The sequence below is a fragment of the Ixodes scapularis genome, unplaced genomic scaffold, assembly GCF_016920785.2.
Source record: "Ixodes scapularis isolate PalLabHiFi unplaced genomic scaffold, ASM1692078v2 PGA_scaffold1__304_contigs__length_218370807, whole genome shotgun sequence".
In the NCBI taxonomy this organism is placed as follows: Eukaryota; Metazoa; Arthropoda; class Arachnida; order Ixodida; family Ixodidae; genus Ixodes; species Ixodes scapularis.
In genome coordinates, this window is record NW_024609846.1 from 120207039 (window position 1) to 120229275 (window position 22237).

Below are 22237 nucleotides of genomic sequence, written 5' to 3' on the forward strand. Positions count from 1 at the left end.
TCCTTGCACACTCGAGAGGATGGCGGCGGGAAAACTTTTTCTTTTTTTTTTTTCTGTTTACGAACGCAATTCACTGCCGCCGGAGGTTTTGGTCTTTTGGAATGCGATGGAGTTTGAGGACATTGCAGCCGCAGTTCCTTTGCCGGATCCCGTGCGCGATGCAAGTGTCCTCCGATAATATTCGGCGCCTTCAGTTATTATTCGTGCAGCCTACTGCCGAAGTCGAACAATAGTGTCCCGATGACCAGGGATTTTTCGTCACTGAGCACGCTAGCTCTAGTTAACTTCGGAAGCAAAGAAATCGAGGAAACCGCGAAGGAAAGCGAGCGAACTCGGGGCAACGCACGTGTCCAAGGCGTTCATCCGGGTCTTCCGCTCGTTCCTAACACACCAGCAAGGAGGAAAGCGCCTGTAGCCCTTTCCCCTTTTTCTCTCTTGCCCTGTTTCACTAACTGAGGGAGAGGAGGAGACAAGAGCGGGCGGAGACGTCAGAAGGCCGAAGGTTTTTCGTCCTTGTTCATTCGGCGCTTTCCATTCAACGTCAGAAGGCCGAGCTCTGGTTCGAATGATCAGGGGATAGGCGTAAAGCTAGCCGCCATTGTCTCGGCTACACCCGTCGATCGCATTCAAATGCGAAAGCCAAACGGCAGACGCCGGCGTTTCGCGTTTTTAACGCGTTCGCCGAGTGCAGTGGGGACAGTGGTCGAGGTCTACCGACCGATCATTTCAATCAGAGCTCGGGGTTCTGACGTCTCCACCCTCTCTCGTCTCTCCCTTTCCCTCAGTTTCTCGGAGCATAGGCTATTGAGATCGACTTTGGATTCCTGTGTGGACGACGACCAATTAAGCGAACGGCGATGCGGTCGGCTTGCAATCCGAACCCTTAGCGCCCGTTCCACCTGTTGGACCTGTAACCGAAGAAACGTTGCTCTCCGGCCTTGGTTCAAGTGCACGGGAACGGACGTTATACCGCCAGTGTGTTTTGTCTGCGGCGTCTGCATTCCACGGGAACGCCAGACAATATCCGATCCTGAACGTATATGTGCAGCGTGTTGTGTCTGCGTCTCTAGCTGCGAGTAATACCCCATTCACACGGGCTGCCTAAAAGACCTGTAGGTTAGGTCCCTTAGCTAACGGGTACCTGTATCAAAAGGCGTTCGGGACGTTAAAAGGGTATTCACTTGGGTTAGTTGGCGGTACATTTCAGGACTAAAACCGATAAAAAACGAGGACCAGTAAAAGAAGACACACACACAGTAGAGCGCCTCGCAAGTGCGCGCCTGCATCGGTGGGCGCGCGGCCTCTAACAAAATAGGCAAAAGGAAACACTCCGTGGCGTCTCCCAACCTTACAAAGGTTTACATATAGACAAACGACAGACTAAGGGAACTCGCACTGGCGGTAAGATCTTCGCCCTCGGGTAGTCTCGCGATACACTGCAACCGATGCGATTGCGGCCCAACGCTTCAGGAAACTGTTATCCTGAGCAGAAATCGTAACAAAATGACTAGGGAAATTTCGGAGGCGTTTTTCATAAGGAAGTTCGACGGCGACTCAGCGCCCCATCGATAGCATTGTACGATTCGGAGGTGGCGTATCTTCAGTCTTTTGTTAGCTCAAGCTAGAAAGATTATATGTAGATTATTGAGCAATGTGTTTACATGACGTCGATGGTTGTTGACAAGGCATATATGTTTCTTTTTTGGTTTAAATCAGATTAAACCTCAGTTGCAAGTGCGCTCTACTGTGTGTGTGTTTTCTGGTCCTCGTTTTTTAGCGCTTTTAATCCTGAAAAGCGTTCGGGTTCACACCGCAAGTAAACGGAGGGTCTAGGGTTGATGTTTATTGCACCAGCGGAATATGTCGTTCTAAAGCGAATATTAGTTTTATTGATTTTATTGCATGGTGCAAGTAAAACATTAGCTTTTCTTTAGAATGTCTCGCTGATCCGTGTTATCTAATCCAAATCCCAAGGAGGCAGGCACGTAGCCAGCGGGGAAGGGGGGCATGGAGACAGTAAACCACTACCCGCTTCTCAGAAAGCACATCGTGCTTTCTGGGAAGCGGGTCGTGTTTCCTGTAATTTTGGGTTATGTCAGGATCCCGAAGGGATCAGTCTTCTAGGGTGACAGAGTCCACCCAGTGCTTCACTGTTGTCTAGTGCGGGTTCGCCTTCCTAAGAAAGCGTCCTGAAGATCATTCATAGGCAAAACGGTCGGTGATAAAGATGACAGTGAAGGGGAGGTAATTCAAGTCCGGGTGTAGACAATGTTGGCAGACCCTTTGCGCAACTTTTGCCTCCTATAAGGTTTAAAAAAAACAAAAACAGATAAGTTTAATCTGAGCATGACGTTGATAATCAGAGTATCGTTATATTTTATTTCGCGTGTCTTCCTGGCAGAGTATCGTTATATACTATAAGCGCGCTGTCCTGGCAGTTAAATGATATCCGTGAATAAGCCTTGAACTAAGCGTAAGGGTGCAAACGAGCTGGTGTGAATAGCCCATTACTAAAACCCCGAGACAGCAGGTAAAAAACGACACAGAGACAGTCACTTAAAAGTGTTTTAAGTGTCGGTCCGTTACCTTCAGTGTCATGGTTTCAGTCATGTAAATGAGTAAAGCTTTTCAGTAAGTCGCATACCCAGTTGTTTTTATTTCTTTTTATACTAATGGTTTTTATTTCTAGTAATTTGACACCACCTTCAAAACATTTTCACAAGTGACTACCTTAGTCTTAACAAATTCATGCAAAATAAAACATATATAAAGCACTGTTATGCCCCACAACTCGGTACAGAGCAATTCGATGAAACGGCCCTTAGCGATTCGATGAAACGGCGTTCGATGAAACGGCGTTCGATGAAATGTCCGCTACCCGTGATCGACCACTCTCCGTGCTTCCCCGAGTTTACTCTGCCACTTCTTTACGTCTGCCTCCGGGTCTTCTCAATACAAAGCCTCTCAAAACCGGGGCGGATCGCCTCGTACACTCCGGCGTTCCTCCCTTTTTGCCGGAGTTCTCCGATGTTGTCCTCCCAAAGACGAATTAGCGACCATGTTGCCGCCTAGGACCAGTGAACTCGAGGGCCTTTCTTACTGGTGCCGCTAGTGCTGACACCCAAGTTCCCAGGTACACCAGGCGAAATCATGGTCACAAAAATGCTCTGGGCAGGCGAAGCGGGCGACTCGTCGTCGCTACTCAAAGTCAGAGGTCGGCATTTTAGGTCGCCCTCACTCACCCTCACCCTCACGGCCACACTTACCTAAGCCCCTCACTCACCCTCACCCTCACAGCTACACTCACCTTCAGCCCCTCACTCACCCTCACCCTCACAGTCACACTCACCTTCAGCCCTTCACTCACCCTCACTGAACCTCACGGCCCTCACGCACTCACCGCCCTCACGGCCCTCACCGCCCTCACCGCCCTCACCGCCCTCACCGCCCTCACGGCCCTCACGGCCCTCACGGCCCTCACGCCCCTCACTCACTCATGGCCCTCACGCCACTCACCGCCCTCACGGCCCTCACCGCCCTCACCGCCCTCACCGCCCTCACGGCCCTCACGGCCCTCATGGCCCTCACCGCCCTCACGGCCCTCACGCACTCACAGCCCTCGCGCCACTCACCGCCCCCACCGCCCTCACGGCCCTCACCGCCCTCACGCCCCTCACCGCCCTCACGCCACTCACCGCCCTCACGCCACTCACCGCCCTCACGCGCCTCACCGCCATTGCGGCCCTCACACCCCTCACGCCCCTCACGCACTGATGGCCCTCACGCCACTCAGGCCAGCTTCAGATGGGGCAATTTCGCCCAGAAACTTTACGTCGCAACACCAGCAACACGGGCCGCCCGCGATCACACGCAGCAACGAATTGCTGCAATTTGCCATCGTCACCATAAAATTTTATTTTTCTTGCACTATTTAGACACAATTACGCGTTATAAACGTGTTTTTATGCATTTAAATTTCGTTAAGAATACTAATGCACCTTTCTGAAACAGTTTATTTCCAAAAAACGATCGATTTCAAACCAGAACCAAGTCTTTCGGTGTCATCATCACCGGCACGAGGTATCACGTGAAAATTTTGCGTCCCGGATTGGATGCAGCCGCTTCAAACGCATTCGAATTGCTCCGAGTTGCATGGCCCTCAAGGCCCTCACGGCCCTCACCACCCTCACGGCCCTCACCACCCTCACGGCCCTCACCACCCTCACCACCCTCACGGCCCTCACGGCCCTCCCCGCCCTCACGGCCCTCACGGCCCTCACCGCCCTCACCGCCCTCACCGCCCTCACGGCCCTCACCACCCTCACGGCCCTCACGGCCCTCACCGCCCTCACAGCCCTCACGGCCCTCACCGCCCTCACAGCCCTCACGGCCCTCACCGCCCTCACAGCCCTCACGGCCCTCACCGCCCTCACTCACCCTCACACTCATGATTTTTCCTGGTTCAGAAACTCACTCACCCTCACCTCACCTGTGAAGATGAGGGTGAGTGAGGGTGAGTGAGGGCCCTCATGAGTGAGGTTTGCCGAGGTATGCTCAAAGTAGAGTGTACTCAGTGCTCACTAGTCAAAGCACGTGCAGCCGTCATTGCGTTCGGGCCACCGCTGCTGCCCGCTGTCCCGAGTATAAATTTGTCGCTACCCGCCTTCCATCTAGGGATGCCGCGAACCACCCTAGGTTCGATTTCGGAAGATTTCGATATTTTCGAACCGAACTGAAGTTCGAATTCAAAAGGTTTCGATATTTTCGACCGTACGGAAATTCGAATTCGAAAAATTTGCAACTTTCAAAAATCGTGGAGTTTCGATTTCAAAAAGTTTGAAGCTTTCACGGTTTTTGAAAGTTCGGGTTCGATTATTTCGAATATTTTTTAGTTGAGGTTCGATAAATCGAAGATTTCGAACTTTCCTAACTTAAAATTCGAGAGATTGGAATGTTTCGAATTTATTTGGATCTGAAATTCGAAAAATATCGAGCGTTTCGAATTCTTGTAGACATGAAGTTCGATAAATTCGAAGATTTCGAATTTCTTTCTACGTAAAGTTCGAAGATTTCAATTTTCTTTTAGGGCTGAACTCGAAAAAAAAAAAAACTTAGGAGGTTTCGAATTTCTTTAAAGTCCAAGTGCGCAAAGTTCGAAGTCCGGTTTTCATGTTCCGCCACAGTTTCAGTTTCAAATAACGTTTTCACGCCTCACTGGTTTTCACGAAATCAGGTTTAGAAATGTTCGGGTGTGATATTCAGATTGCGCAAAGTTCGTCAGGCAATCAAATGAGACGAGTGTCCCGGATGTGCTGCATTATTTGCCTGTGTAGAGTGACGTGTGCAGATCAGTAATTGTGGCCGCCAGCTCGGGGGGGGGGGGGGGGGGGGTCTTTAACGTGCATCACGCAGTAGTGATCACACGAACGCACTGTTTAAGGATACTCATCCAGTTCGAAGCGGCCGGGGGCAGACAGCTGGTTGGGGGGCACTTGAGGCTCAGAAAAACCTTGAAGCGATCTGGCAAACTGCCTCCCCACCCCCTTGCACGCTGGCAGTAATCCGCTCGAACGCCGCCCGAGTGACGCTGGCACATAGTAAGTTTAGTTTGTACATGATGCAAAGTCCTGAGACTGGGAATTAAATTTGAAAGAAAAAAAAATGAAAGCCGTTTACAATTCCCTGTAACGCCGGTTAGAGCGCAGCTCTTGAGGAGGAAGATGGAAGCGTACTAAGGGATAGGTGACTCCTTGAGGTCACGTGACCTCAAGGGGGTCACGTGACTTTAGGGGGTCACGTGACCTGAAGGGTCACATGACCTTAGGGGGTCGTGACCTCGGGGGTCACGTGACCTGAAGGGTCACATGACCTTAGGGGGTCACGTGATCCCCAGAAGTCAAGTGACTTCAGGGGGTCACATGACCTTAGGGGGTCACGTGACCTCAAGGTGGTCACGTGACTTCTGGGGGTCAGGGTCACGTGACCTAAGGGGGTCACGTGACTTCAGAGGGGTGTCACGTGACCTGGGTGGGTCACGTGACCTCAGGGGGGGGGGTCACGTGACCTCGCGGTTACGCCGACGCCGACGGCGACGCCGACGCCGCTCAAGCCGGAAACGGGCCCCTAAGAGCTGCGCTCTAAAAGTGTAAGAAGACAGGAAAAAGGGGACAAGACAACGTCTCAAACTCAGCTCAGGACAACGTCTCAAACTCAACTCAGCTGAAAACTCAGCTCAGGAATAACGTCTCAAACTCAACTCAGCTGAAAACTCCGCTCAGGAATAACGTCTCAAACTCAACTCAACTGAGTTTGAGACTTTGTCCTGTCCACTTTTTTCTTTCTTCTTACACTATTTCTTTCGAATTTCATTCCCAGTCTCGGGATTTTGCATCATGATCAACATACACCAGCTCGCCTGCACCTTGACAATTTTTTAGTTTGTAATTGTTTTGGAGGTTTATTTTCGGAGACGGAAGAAACGCCGAGCAAAAAGCACAGAAGCCGACACAACTTGATGTCGAAGAGCGTTCAACCATACCAGCAGCGTCGGAAGAGGAAAAACGGGGGGGGGGCTTCAGTCTCCCCCCCCCCCCGGGTATTTCGGATCGTTAAAGAAAACAATACGGGGAAACAGGGCATGGTCGAGCTTATTTTAATCTCTCTTCACTGCATAAAAGATCGCGTAGATGGTCATTGTTAGAAACTCGTTGTCAGAAGGCAGTACTCGTCACATGCTTAGTGGTTCGGAAGTTCAAAGCTATGTCTTTTCAACCTAAATAACTGTGCCATTGGAAAAAAAAAAAAAATAAATAAACATAACCTTAATGCAAAAAAAAAAAAAAAACTAGCAAGAATCCGCCGGAAGTGTGGTATTCTTGCATATTCAGAGGCCCAGAACTACGAAACAAGTTTCTCCTACCAAAATGTGTACAGGCTAAAAGAAACACGTCCCAAAAAAAGTAAAATAAAAAAAAAATATTAATAATTTTTTTTTTTTTATGACGTGCCTAATTTGAACATTAACAGAAATCTTTTTTCCCGAGTTAATTCATTCCTCAACGTGAAAAAAAAACAATATATACATTAATTTGTATTCTGCAGATATTAATGATATGTACTGTCTGTGGTTTTAATTTAAATGCTATACCTCAAACAATTTCGCCGAAAAAAATTGCCAAGTTTAGGGCATAATTGCCCGTAGATACATATTTGAACATTTCTTCGAAACTCGTCCTGAACAACAATAATCATGTCTTAAGAAGACACTTACCTAGGTTATACATTGATCATTCTTAAAAAGTTTAACATCTCTACCATAAATATCTTCGGCTATAGCGCGCTTCAAATATGGCACAAATGACAATCGTCAAAAACCCGTCGTCTTTCCTCGCTCATTCAGGAATTTATTCCTTTAAAACCAAGCATGCCAGATGATTGAAATAAACGGCATTGTCTTTCGCAAAGAATTCGGCACCACATGTAAAAATGCGAGAAAAAAAATGTGAATGTACCTCACTGCTTAAATCCAAATGAAACCACCCGCCCATCGTTCGAAGGTCGACGAACTTCGAACTTTTATCCCAAAAATCGAAGTTCGTCGAACTTTTGACTTTTCAGGAATCGAAAGTTCGACAGTTTTCGAATTCTTTAGATTAATAAGTTCGAAAATTATAGAATTTCTTAGCGTAGGAAGTTCGAAAGTTCGAAAAGCTTCGAACTTTTTAGTGCAAGAAATTGAAAGTTCGAAAATCATAAAATCTTTCAGTCTATCAAGTTCGAAAGTTCGACAAGCATCGAATTTTGCAGTGCAATAAGGTCGAAATTTCGAAAAGCGTCGAACTTCTTAGTTTAACAGGTTCGGAAATTCGACTTCCGTCGAATTTCTCGATATGGAAATTCGAAATATTTCGAACCTTTCAAACCGCTTGATTCGATCATCGAAACTTCGATTCGAAAAAAGTTCCCGGCATCCCTACTTCCATCAGGTTTGTACTTGCACTGCAATAAACAAAGGAAAAGCATATATTCTAGATTTTTATTTGGAATTCATGGGTCCGAGCCTCCGAGGCAGGGCTTTCCCTAATCCCCCCCTAGGGGGGGTCCCCCCTAGTTTTCCTGGACACCCCCCCTGAATCTAAAAAAAAAGGAAAAAATAAAATAAAATTCTTTTTTTCAGATTAAGTAGAAAACACCACCTCTCAGGTGTATATATAGAGAAAGGGAAACATACATTACGGGTATGAGCATTTGGTTAATAGACGTCTGTAATTTAGCTAGGGGACTAAAAAAGAAACAGTTTTATATTTTATCTAGCCTCGCCTCGCATCGCCTCCCCTCCCCCCCCGATCCATTGGAACCCCCCCCCCCCCCCCCCCCCTCTTGATTAGAATCCTGGGGAAACCCCTGCTCCGAGGCTACTTCCTGTAGCCATGAAGGGACGTCTGCGAGCTCTGTTTATGCCTAACCCACCTTTAGCGAAAGGGACCTTTCTACGCCGTATGAATACGAACTTCATATCCCTTTACGATAGGGGCCCTGTGAATGGGTTATTAGACAATCCCCGATTTGGACGCTTTTAGCCCTGAGTAGAACTACGACCGAGTATCAACGCCGAGAGGAGGTTGCTGACGTCAAGGCTAGCTTCGGAACGCTGGGACTAACCGACCAATGAATCCTGCCTTTTAATTTATAAGGACCTGTTCGCTAGACATGGCGAGGCGCTGTTGGGGGAACCAAGTCCGGCTTCAGGGCGCTGCCATCTTGCTCGGCTGGGGTGCGCTTGGATGAATCATAATCCGATTACAAAGCCTTGCTAAGGCGTCGTAATCGGATTATGGCTACGACGTACAAGCCCAATGGCCTTGTATTCCCTTCTGCAATGATTTCTCTCTCTCTCTTTCTGCCGTTTGTGTGTGCTCCATTAGCCGTTGAGACCTTTGCAAAAAGAGCTCTCTGGTTGCCGCCATTTTGCGAAACGAACGACCCCTATCAGCCAGAAATTTCTGCCACCCACCTGAGCTGTGGAAACCGGGTCAGAGTGATCCCCACCTGTATTGTGCATTCGCAGTTCGCCGGCTTTTCTTCGAAGTTTTTATTTTATTTGCAAATCGAACGGAAGGAATGGGGACAGGACACACGTCTTTATTTGCCTGTTTAGGATGCTTACCCTTTGTGTGTTATCTTCCACTCTGAGAACCAGGGAATACCGGGGCTCGTAGCCTGCTCGGCCTTCGCACAGGGTTGCCAGGTAGTTTCTAGCTGAAACCGCCAAAAGTCAGACAGTGTAGCCCAAAAGTAGCCAAATGCAAGTTATTTATGTAGCCCAAAAGTAGCCATATTCTGCAGGGCCGAAAAATTGTGCGCTTGAATATGCGAGATCAATTCGAAGGCACTGCGTCTACATATCTAGGGTTTAGGAGCAGCTTGCAAGATCTACGACATCTTGAAAATTATTGAACGTTTTATTTCAAACACAGAAGTACAAAAATTTTCCAGACGCGTTTTTGCAGTCACATAGTTATGAAGCACACGCTCGTGCCCGGCTTACCCGCGTCATACATGATTTCTGTGTTAAAACGGGCTAAAACTTCTTCAGTAGGGTTGATGTCCTTACAGAACTCGTTCTTCCTACGGAAAGCAAACTTTACATAGAGAACGTTTTGAGGAGTTGGAAGGGACATGTTCTACCTTAGGACTGACTTCGTGAAGGACACGTGACTGAATACTCTCTCCACGGCGGCATTCGACATGGGCAGTGTCGGAGGCGCGATAGCAAGCTCTGATAGCAACGGAAACAGGGCTGCTCCTGCGGATTGATCTTGGCCTTGTTCAGAATATTCATTGTCCCAAATTTCCTGTCTTTTGTTATGGCTCATTGTGCTTTAAGAAACTTTCATGTTTCGCAGAAAAGCCTCATTAGTTATATCCGGTACAGCACGCGTTATCGGGTGAAATCAAATTCTGCAGAGTGTCTTGAGTTGCCTTTAGTATCATTTTTCCTCAGAGGATGTGCTTCCTGTAGAATGATCGATGGTGGGAAACTCGAGGAAATAAGAGACGCTAGTAGGAAGCAGAAAGGACTTGGGAGCACAAAATAAGCCACAATTACTACAAAAGCGATGTCGTCAGAGCTGAATCTAGGTCACGGTAGCTCACTTAAGCTAATAGGTTCTGGCATCACGCCCGCGAATCTTCAGGCAAAAAATCCCCGAAAGCGGGAATCCAGAAAGGGTGAACTATCGCTTTGTGTCCATGCTGAAGTGCCTTTTGTACAACTACTTTAAACCAAGCAAAAAAAAAAAAAAAAGTGCTGCGTTAGCATTTGAAATAGCCCAAAAATAGCCACATAGCCAACCACCAAATTTCGACGCCAAATGCATGACAAAGTAGCCCAATTTGGCTATTAATAGCCCAACCTGGCAACCCTGCCTTCGCAGGAAACGAACCAAGAGAGCGAACGTCAAGCAGCCCGCGACGCAGGCAGTTCGACATTCTTGGAGGATTATTTCCGTTGAGATAATCTCCCAAACGCCTTCCCACTATGTACAACGATGACATACGGGCACTCCAGTCGCGCACTATATTGTTCAATGTTAAATAAAAGCACTCTCTCTCTCTCTCTCTCCTGGCTATGTTCCGGGTCTTCGCGAAAAAACAGCTATTGGGGTCGGGTCCGGGGTGTGGGGACGGAATAGACACGTTCGTTCATTTGCTTTGATGCTGTGCAAAAAAAAGCAAAAAAAAAAAACAACAAAAAAACACTCTGTTCTACATGTGCCCCAAACACGCTGTATTACGTCCGATCGTCGTGAAGTGACTATCGTCGACATTGTATATTGGATCATGTGTTATTTGAGAGCTTTCTCAAATCCTGTTCGGATAACGCGGTACCGTGGGGTACGTATACAATATATTGTTCGATTGATGAGACTCGTTGAATGTCATGTTGTGAACGGGGAATATCCATGCAGTTCGGATATCCTGGTCAAACATTTTCGACGGTTGAGACCTTTGTAGATTGACAAGCCTGACCTTTGCAAAAAGAGGTCTCTGGCCGCCGCCGGATGGATGGATGGATGAATGCGGCTGAGCCCTTTGGATCGGGCGGTAGCTTATGCCACCTAGCCATTTTGTTTTACCATTTAAGCTTAGAATATTTAAATGTGAAATCTATATTCACTTTGCACTGCAAAGAAAGTGGGGCTATAAAACCCTCTTGACATCAGTTAATAAGAAAATGCCTAGTTTTCCCTCGCTTTCTGCCACCATTCACTTAATCTTTGCTTGGTAATCTCTACAGTCTTGAAATTCACTCTCCCTTCGCTGTCTCTAAAACCCAATGACTTTATTAAACCCATGTTGTCTTCGGTAGGCATAGGGTGAAGCCCTTTAAAGTAGAGTATCAAGTGCTCAGCCGTCTCGTCCTCCTCTCCACAAGCAGTGCACACTGTATCTATTTCCTGGTACCTCGCTCTGTATGTTCTGGTTCGCAGAACACCAGTCCTCGCCTCAAACAACAATGAGCTTCCCCTAGAATTGTCATAAATGCTTTCTTTGGCAATAACTGTTTTGTTTAATCTCTAGCTTTCCAGAGCCGTCTTTGTCTGCATTCCGTCTAGCCACCGATCTCTTTCTGTGGCCTTAACTTTCTTCTTAACTGAGACCTGCTCTTCCGTATCTCCACTATAGCCTAAAAACTTTCCTCTTAATTTCCTAGTGCGCTGTCTCCACCTTATGTCTATGCTCCTCATGTATAAAAAGCTGAAAACCTTTCGTGCCCATTGGTCCCCATCCATTTGCCTCAACCGATCCTCAAATTCTATCTTGCTCACCACTTCCCTGCTCTCAAAAGATGCCCATCCCATGTCTCCTTGTACTCCCTGGTTTGGCGTTTTGCAATGTGCCCCCAAAGCCAGCCTATCTACTCCGCGCTGTTTTATTTCTAGTCTTGCATGCACTTCGGATTTCATGCATAGCACTGCGTTTCCAAAAGTCAAGCCAGGGACCATGACCCCTTTCCAAATCTCTCTCACAACCTCATACCTGTTGTAATTCCAAAGTACTCTATTTTTCATTACAGCTGCATTCCTGTTGCCCTTACTTATACACTTTTCATGCTCACTGAGATATTCTGCACCGTCACATATCCATACTCCTAGATACTTGTATTTACTAGCTCTCTCAACTGTAATATTCTGTATTTTCAGCCTCTCACCTTCATCATTGTTAAAAATCATGACTTCTGATTTTTCACTACTGAATTCTAAACCTATAGTTACTCCCCTTCCTTACCACAGATGCTCATTAATTCCTGCAACTCTGTCCTGTTGTTAGCCATTAGTACAATATCATCCGCATACATCAATCCCGGGTCGCTCGAGTCGCCATTTTGCGACTCGAGCGACCCCTATCCGCCAAAACTTTCTGCTACCCGCCTGAGCTGTGGAAACCCGGTCAGCGCGGCTCCCCACCTCCATTGTGCATTCGGAGTTCGCCGGCTTCCCTTGAAAGTTTTTACTTTATTTGCCTGTTCAGGATGCTTGCGTGTTTTGTGTTATCTTCCACTGTGAAAACCAGGGAATACCAGAGCCAGGGCTCGTAGCCTGCTCGACCTTCGCAGGAAACGAGCGAAGAGAATGAACGTCAAGCAGCCCGCGACGCAGGCCGTTCGACGTTCTTTGAGGATTCTTTCCGTTGAGATAATTTCCGAAAAGCCTTCCCGGTTATGTTCCCGGTCTTGGCGAGAAGTAGCTGATAAGGTCCGGGGTATGGAAACTGAATAGACACGTTCGTTCATTTGCTTTAGTGCTGTGTAAAAGAAACATCACTCTTCAAAACCCCAAGACAAGCCGGATTCCGTCTGATCGTCGTGAAGTGACTATCGCCGACAGAGTACGGTTACTCTACCACGTTACCACCAGCGGATGGAACGCCGCCCTTGACGGCTATGCTGACCCCAGTGCCAGCTACCAGCTCGGTGCCCCGGCACGACGAGCAGACCAGCCCCAACGGCCAACCAGCTCAACCCGCACGAGGAAAAATCCAGGACGGCAGAGCCGCAAGGATAACCCACGAAAGAACCCCGGAAAGGACGACAAGTGAGTCACGACCCACTTTCGCTTCTCCACGACGCGTCCCAGGATTCTCTGTGTCCCCGTCTCTGTAGCAGAGACTACCCGTTGACTTTAGTGGAACTTTTCGAGGTCTATCCCAGACCCCACCCTCGCCAGTGCCCCCTGTGCACGACCTCCCTTGCCCGGCGGTACCCGTAACTCCCCCCGAGCAAGAACGGCACCGCGTGCCCCTTGAGGAACTTTCCCCCGAACCTCCCCCTGTGGCTCCAACAAAGCCCCCTAACCAGCCCCCAGTGACTGGAGAGTTGCCAACCCCAACACGTGAACTGCCCGTACCCGCCCCGTGTCGGAACCTTGCACGTTATCTCGACGTCCAGGAACATCAGCCAGTTCGTTTAGACTTAGTTATCACAAACCCTCAGGCACAGTGGTGCTTGGTGGACGGCCAACCTACGTTGGCACTAATCCAAGATGTCGTCAAAATACCCGACCTCCTTGCTCAAGCCATGGACGTGGCGGGTATTCCTCCACAGCCCCCCGAACCAGGAGACGCCAACCAGCCCCTCCGAGAGCCGGACGAGGACGACACACACCAGATCGCGGCCGAGCGGATCCTCCGTTACCTTGAGGCACACCAGCCCCCCGTCCCCCCTCAAGAGGGCCAGCCTAGACGACCCCGACAGGACGGGCAAGAAGACGAGGACCTCACCGAGGAAAATGACTCAAGGCGGCAAGCCGCACGCCATTCTGGACCCCCTCACCCACTAGTTCGTCTCTCAAAGCAGCCCCCTCAAGTCCATTGGGAAAGGGTGAGCCGAACATTTGGATACTATCCAACTTGCGACCCAGCTGCTCTGCAGCTTAAGTGTAACCGTGCAACTGTTATCAACAACCGACCCCCGCCACCTTCACAAGTCCCCGTACTGCGAGAGGCAGTCCGGTCAATGTTTTCCTCCGGCGTGCTTAAAAAGACAAACCGCGGCAGGTATCTCAACCCGACCCAGCTAGCACCAAAGAGCGAAACCGAGAGCAGGTTCATCCTCAATGCCTCCGCGTTGACCCCACATATGAAAGCCCCCAAGTTTCACTTGAAGCCACTGCCGGTTGCAATCTTAGAGAATCCCCTGCCTAAGCAGGCATTTTTTTTACTAAAGTGGACCTTTCCGAGGCATACTACCAATCTACTTTAAGTCCACAAAGCCAGCAACTCACGACATTCCGTCCGGACGGAAAATATTTTTGCTTTACTCGTCCACCGTTTCGTCTGAGACCCGGACACTTCATTATGCAACAGCTGGCCACAGCCATTTCCCGCCACCTTCGCGCGGTCGGGGTTTGGGCGTGGAGCCACCTGGACAACTTCCTCCTCGCCCACCCCGACCCCGCCTTCTTGGCCAAGGTCACCAGGAACTTCACCACTCAACTATACCCGTTTTCACCTCAAGAAAAAAGGAAGTTTTGCTCCATGTTCCTACGCCACGCGAAGTAGTTCTCACAAAATTTGGTCGTCGAACGCAGGCGGTACTTTTGGCGTTTGAAACGTGTACGTCTTGATAAGAGAACACATATCTAATCTAAAATACACCTACATATGTCTCAATTCTCAGCATAACGAGGGAAATTAGTAATGCTCCGCGAGGAGCCGAACTTTATTTACTATGGTTCTTGAGGTGAAAACGGGTATAGGTGACTGTGGAATCCAGATCAACATGAAGGACACCACCCTCGAGCCCCATCCCAGACCATCCGTTTTCTCGGCTTTCTTCTCGAGGGAAAGGACGTCATGATTGGTCACACCAACCCTCGGAAACAAGATCTGGAGAGCATCCTACGTCAACTCCAGACTCCCCTGCCACTCAAGACCGTGCAGCGGTATGTGGGCCATCTCGTGTTTTATTTTTCGTTATACAAAGCCCACTATCACATGTTGGGCCCACTTTTCGGCCTTCTCCATCGACCGCAACCCCTTCCGGAGAACTACGCCAGCATCCTCCAACAAGTGTGGAGATCGCTTCCACATCGCATCCCATGGAAGATCGAGGCCCCAACTGAGACAGTGGCATCAGATGCAAGTCCCATAGGATTCGGAGTTGCTACAAGACACGGCAACCTGGCCGTCATCACCAACCCAGCTCCAGATATCTACATACGCGAGGCCCAGGCTCTCGCGATTGCGGCCCTCGTGTGCCCTCCCGGAACAATCATATTATGTGACAACTCTGCAGTGGTCGCTGCCGTTACACGTGGTCATGGAAGTGCTCTGCCGTGGCAACTCGCCACCGCAATTTCTTTGCTTTTTGTAATAAAGAGGCTTTGGACCCGTTGGACCCCTACGCACACCAACCCTGCCGACGCCCCCTCACGTCTCACACGCACTCTGGTCCCATTCTGACCAATGAGGGGGCGTCGCCAGGGGGGGCTCTCTCCGCTGGTATATAACAGAGGGAAGTGCGGGGGGTCAGTCGAGTCCAGCTGGCCAAGGGTAAGTACTAACATTAAATAGAAAACCTTACATAGATCAAAATTCTGCTCAGCTTAGCGTCTATGCGAAGTCCCGTTCAAAACTCTCACAGCACGAGATTCGAGTCCTAATAGCGGCCATACAAACAATACATTACAATTTCTGTTGGTAGGTCCTGGCAGACTAATATGTTACCTAACTGGAAATAAAAAATAAAAGAAATAAAAGTTTTTTTCTTTTTTTTTATAAAATCGACTTCAAACTTGCAATTTTTTCTAAAGAAAGACTTGCAAGTTTGAAGTCGATTTTCTAAAAAGCCCACATTTTATTTATTTAATTCTTTTTTTTATTTAGAGTTAGGTAATATAGCAATCTGTCAGAACCTACCAACAGAAATTGTAATATATTGTTTGTATGGCCGCTATTAGGACTCGAATCTCGTGCTGTGAGAGTCCTAATAGCGGACCGCGGACTTCTTGTTTTTACGAACTTGGGGGCCTAAGGATTTTCACAATGGGTACGAAGGCTGCGTTTGGAGAGTTCAGTGTATGTCCACTACCGGACCTGTGGTAAAAGTGCAATCTGATTTAGGATTTCTTTCACTGGTGAACTACTGAGCTGCGGGGAAACCGCTTGAACTCCGCAAACAATGCTTCTCTGCGCACTGTGAAAACCCCGGAGTTTGTACAAGTTTGAAGCCTTTCTCTTTCCTCTCGCTGCTTTCGACTAGCCGAAAAAAGAACAAGCTCAGTTTTCGAAACTTATTAGAAGTTCGAAAATGAACTAACTATACTCTGTTTCACCTTGTGATATACCGCAGGAAAGGCTACAAGCGCGAGCTCCTTGCTTTGGGGCACATCTCGGCGGCACAAGCTCTCGTGGATTAAGGGCAGCAGCCAAGCCTACGAGCTCGTGCATATAGCCTTCGCTGCGGTACAACATAAGGTGAAACGGAGTATAGTCGAACCTCAAAGTTCGACGTCGAACCTGAGGGTCGACAAAAGTTCGCCGCATCTTTAGAAATAGCCCCAAAATACCCGCATAGCCAACCACCAAACTTTAAAGGGACACTGACAGGGTATTTATGCTCGCTGAGGTTTTTAGTTTTACGTGACATATGAGAGCTCAACTACCCAGAACAGAATTTGCGGCTCGAAATTCGGTTTCTTTCCGCCCGAAAACCGCCGATCAAGAACTGGCCGGTTCGAGTCTCGCTCACTCTCTTTTTCGCGGTCACGGGCCGTTTTCTAAGGTATCGATGCGACCACCAAATTTAATCAACGTCGTGGGTCACTGAAGGCACACACTCATTATTAAAAATAGAAAAAAATATGAAACCCATTTTTTGTGGCTTCTAAAAAGCTGTAAATACGTTGATTGAAAAAAAAAGTTCCACAGACAACCGGAAGCATTCTATGCGTTCGTCATTTCGCGTATCGTGGGACTCGCGGGGACGGCGATGGCAGCGGACGACGGGCGTGGGACCTCTATTTCAGAACTGTCGTTCGCGGTACCGGCGAATTCTGTCTACCGTTAAAAGAGAAATTTGGGAGTGATCAAAAGAATTGGTATTCATCCCGTACGACACGCCCGGCCACCAAGCCGATTTGCACGAAGACGTCGCCGAGCCGTTGATCCCTTCTCGTGGCTGAAGACATCGCTCGCGCAAACGTCAAGCACGACGTGTCTACTTCGAGTTCAATATGCACGCGTACGATTTCTTTACTAGGTGCGAATGTCCCCAAAGCGTGGTGCTTCCCGACTTCGACCCAGGAGTGCTTTTGCTAGAGAAAAATCGACAGCAAACTTTCCAACTTACAGTTTACCGGCTGAATTGTTACTAGGGAAAGAGATCCTCCAGAAAAGCGATGCGCCAGTAGCTCAGTGGGGAAGACGTCCGGTTTACACGCGGTAGCACCGGGTTCGATCCCTCGTGGAACTTAATTTTTTTTTCTTCAAACATTTTTCGATGTTTACATATATATATATATTTTTACAATCATCACTGAAGAAACAAACAAAATAATAACAAACTAATGTTGTGGACGATACTTCGCTGATTTAAATGGTATGGGATTTCCGTTTTGACACCTGCGAGCTCAATGTAATCACTTTCCACAAAATGCAAGGAGCATATAAATCAGGTAACGTCCGCTTTCCGAGGTGCCCGTATATGTTCTACAGGAATTGCAGCCAGCCGTTGGTCCCGATCCCGTTGATCTTTCGGAAACTCTGTCGCACAATGCCACTTTTTTTTGGATTCAGGAAATGTGAGCCAGCTCTTCACGCAACATCTTGGGTGTATTCTTTTCGGAGCCGATCATGGAAATTCACCACGGGCACTTACTACTCATGTCCAACTCCTCAATGTACAAAACAACTCATTTTGGAGTACAGAACAACGAGCGGAACAAACATAACTGCAAAAAAATCGCACGGCGAGCAGTTCCCGCACGCCCCATCGCACGCCGCATGTCCTGTCGTCTGCTACCGAAGAGGAGAAAAAAAAAAAAAAACAAAAAAAACGCACGGTAGGGTGTAGCCACGTGACTTCCGCCACTCACTCTCTTCTCTCCACTTCTCCGACCTCCGTCGGGTTTCGGTTTCGGTTTCGAGGAGTTGCGTCTTTTGGCTTTATTAAAAAAATACGCTACTCTGTTGCAAAATATTAATTGGGTAGTCCTCCGACACCATAATGAAGCGCCTGGCAAAAAATAAAATTTTTTTTTGGGGGGGTGTCAGTGTCCCTTTAACGTACCCTGAAAAAAAAAAAAAAAAGAAAAAAAACCCCAAGTAATTTGTTTACACTGTTACTGTTTCGAAATGGGGGCGGGGAAAGTGTGGGGAGCCGGGGAACAGTTGGACTGCTGAACCAAACATGGCGGCGTCATTTTGTTCGACCGCAGCGCCCTCTCCACACATACGGGAAGTTCAGCAGGTTCGACTGGGTAAAACGAGAGGGCACGCGCCCGACTCCGCGCCGGCCAATCAGAGCCGCCGAATTTCTCGCCGACTTTTTCCGATCACTGCGCCGAATGCGAGGTTCGGAAGAGCCGGAGGAACCGGCTGTCGTCTGCTGGCCAAGAGTCGTCTGCTACGAAACCAGGCTACTTCGGATTCATAACTTCCAGATTAGGGCCCGCCTCTCCTCCAAGCGCCCGAAATGCCGATAGAAAACAAGTCTCGCGGCGTCAATACTGCTCGAAAAATTATTTTTTTTTTCGCATAAAACTAATTTTTACACACGCGTGTGCCGACCAAGCTGTCGTAAAAAAAGTTTTTCGGGGGGGATTTTTTAGGTGCATAAGCGCGAAGTCACGTGTTTGTTTTCGCAGTTTGTGGGCTTTTTATTTATTTTTGAAGCCCCCCAGAAAGAACCATAACAAGGTTCCTTCATAAACACCACTGAATTTGATGTTTCGGAGGACGCTCTACGACTTTGTCATCTTAACTTTTGCTCTCAATTGAATATTTCAAAAGTTCATTATCTAATCTTAATTAATTAGTTAATTGGGCAAAATACAAAAAAGCCTTACTTGCTCCAAGCAAGGAACAAACTTATTCCTTTGGCTTCGTCTTTCCATAATGCACCAACATATTTTTAAGTTTGGCTTTGTGATGTTCAATTTTTCAACACAAAAACCTGTTTATATTGGAAACAGTACCAAAGCACAGTACTCACATGTGAAGCCAATCAGCCAGCACGCAAACTACCCACAAAAACAAATCAGTCTTTAGTTGTTTAGGTAGCAGGAGTTAGGCTTGGCCAGAGTATGGCAACATCGTATGGCAACCCTACGAAGGGGGCTACAGCGGACGTAGTATGACTGTGTTGTTTGAGTGGTTTTTTTCATAAACGCTAAGCGCCTTGTTCACGTCTCCTTTCTTGTATCTTGTCCTTGTGTATTTTCGGCGCCCTGAAAGTTATCATGAACCAACTAGCCCAGATTGCCATTCTAAAACATCGTTACCCACCGTATATGAGAAATTTATCTAGTGCAGTATGATTAATAGCCTGGAGTCTTGAGCGGGACATCATGCAGTTCTGATACACGACCGCGCGCTGCGGTACGATGCTCCTCCAGATAGAAGCGGCAAACCACACACACTGCACGCCCGAACGACCGAGTTGAAAGGAAGAAAGGTTTTACATTTCATTTCATTCGCATTTAAAAGACACATGCAAAAGAAAAAAAACAAAAAAAAAAAACTTTTTTTAAACAGCTTGGAATCGAAAAAGGATGTCATAAAACAATTTTACAACGAAAAAAAAAAAAAAAAAAAATTAGAGCTATATTGGAGTTGGCGCCCGCGGGAGCCGCCGCTGGTCACGTGGTAGGCCCGCGCGCCGCCGCCGCTAGTCACGCTGCCGCCGCACGGTGAGCGTTGTGCGAACGCCGCTTCAACGCGTTTCTCCACGCCGCCGTCGCCGCGCCGCACAAGTTCGTCTGCGTCGGGGCGCCGCCACCGTCGTCTGACCGGCGCACAGGTCTATCATGTCTGCTTGCGCTTTTTCAAGAGTTTCCTTTGGGCTCTAAAAGTTACCTATTAATCTTAGTTTTTAGTTATACTTCAAACAAAGATTAATAAGTTACTTTTAGACGCGATACGAAGCTTCTGAAAGAACGCAAGCACCACGTGATAAATAAGGGCCAGTCACGTGATAAATAACGGCCAGTTTTCCACGGCGGCGGCGGGCGCCAGCTACAAATTCGTATAGCGCCGTAAATATAGCTCTAAATTTTTTTTCTTCGTTGTAATATTGTTTTATGACATCCTTTTTCCATCTAAGCTGTTTAAAAAAAAATGTTTTTTTTTCCTTTGCATGTGTCCTTTAAACCGTTAGGGAAACGACATTCCAGCGCTGATTTTCTAGCTTGAATGTGTTGCATGTTGCACCCTAACCTCAAAAACACCAGTCTTCCGTTGAAAGGCACAAGAAAACTAATTTTAAAGCTAAATAAACAATCTTTCAATGCGCACCTGGTGGATGCATGTGGAGCCTAATTCGGAGGTAGTCTAGCAACGTTGGGGAACTTGCTACGTAGTCGTGACGTAGATTCCTTCGGAGCAGCGCCGCTCTTTGGCATTTCAACATTCTTCTTCTTAGCTTTCCTCCTAGCTCAACTCACAAATCACGCATTGTACCAAACGGTCCAAGAAGGCGGAAAGGAAGGACTCCCCTTTCGCGGATCCTCATTCGTGCAATCGGACACAGCCATTCTCTCCCTAGAAGATTAGTCCGTTGCTCAAAACTCAAACAAAGGTTGCTTTCCCCACCCCGTTCAGCCCTAAGCTGACAGTGTCGTGGAAGCTACGTGCTCCTTGGGCAAGTCATGCGCTCGTCACCACACGGGTACTTCGAACGGCTCGCTTGTAACGCGCTGACGCTATCGACACCACCACAACGCTGACAACGCCACCAAGGGCAAAGCTCATAACCACGCCTGCCTTGATAGGTCACGAATGCGGGGAATCTTTTTTTTTTTTTTTTCTGTTTTTGTTTGCACCGGATATCCCATGACGCATCGCTTTGAACGCTTGCTGGAGTGCACCGTTGGGAACGAAAAATATAGCCAGTCGTTCAAAATACAAACGTGAGATTATCATTTACGGTTATTATCCGTCATGCTTGACTCATTTCCGAACAAAAGTTTAATATTTCAATTTCTGTTTCCGTACCCCTTTAAGGGCAGCGAAGGCCGGACGAAAGGCGATTAAAGCAAGAGGACATTAAAAAGACAATGGGCGACTTCATGTTTCTAGAAAACGCGTACACAAATTTTGTTTCCTTTAAGCAGCGTCCAGGGCTTTGGGTGACTGGTGTCCCGGTGCCACAGTGTCGCACTCTTCGCGGCTTCGCTTCTTGGCACCTCTTGATTTCACCTCCGCGGAGTAAGGGTACCGACAGCCGTCCACTACTTTTATTGTTTTCCTTTCGATGTTCGTGCTCGCTCTCCTTCCTTGAGAAATATTGCTTAGAAGCAAGAAAAAACAATACACACCGACGCACACAGAAACAATAGCTCTTTTGCCCCTCGGCATAATCAGATAAATTCCGTTTTATGAGCTTCACGAGCCAATCCATAGTTCGAAGCTGGCTCATAGCGTCCTTGCGGTCCATCGTAAGGTTCGTGCTGCACATAGACATGAAATATTATATGCATATTTGTTGCATTATTAAGCTGTATCCCTGTCGTCACTGCCGTTTGTTTAGTATGAGGTACGAGGGTAAAGTTGCACATATGTGCCTTTATATGATTCCTTCGCCACTGTGATTCTAGAAATGTGCCCGTTGAGGCCTTGCAGAAGCAGCTTCTGAAAGGCCTTAACGGGCACATTTTTAGAATCACAGAATCAAGTGCACGAGTATTTCAACAGTGAATCATTTTCTCACAAAGCGTACATCTCCTCGTATTCTGCAGAAAGAGCCTCGGCATGCTGCAGTCAACGTTGCGCCATAGCACACTTGCGAAAATTCGCAAGTGTGCTATGGAGCAACGTAAAGAAAGTGAAAAGCTAGAGCGTAATGAGATTTAGCATTTTAAAATTTCTTCCTTGCCACCGGCTTCGCTGGAAAATGGCAGCATACAGTGGGTGCACACCTAAAGAAGAGAAAGGCCGGAAGAGCCTTCAGGAAACATGTAAATAAGTCCTATACACAGCGTCAACTATTTTGTGCTACATTGTCAAGGCGAGCATA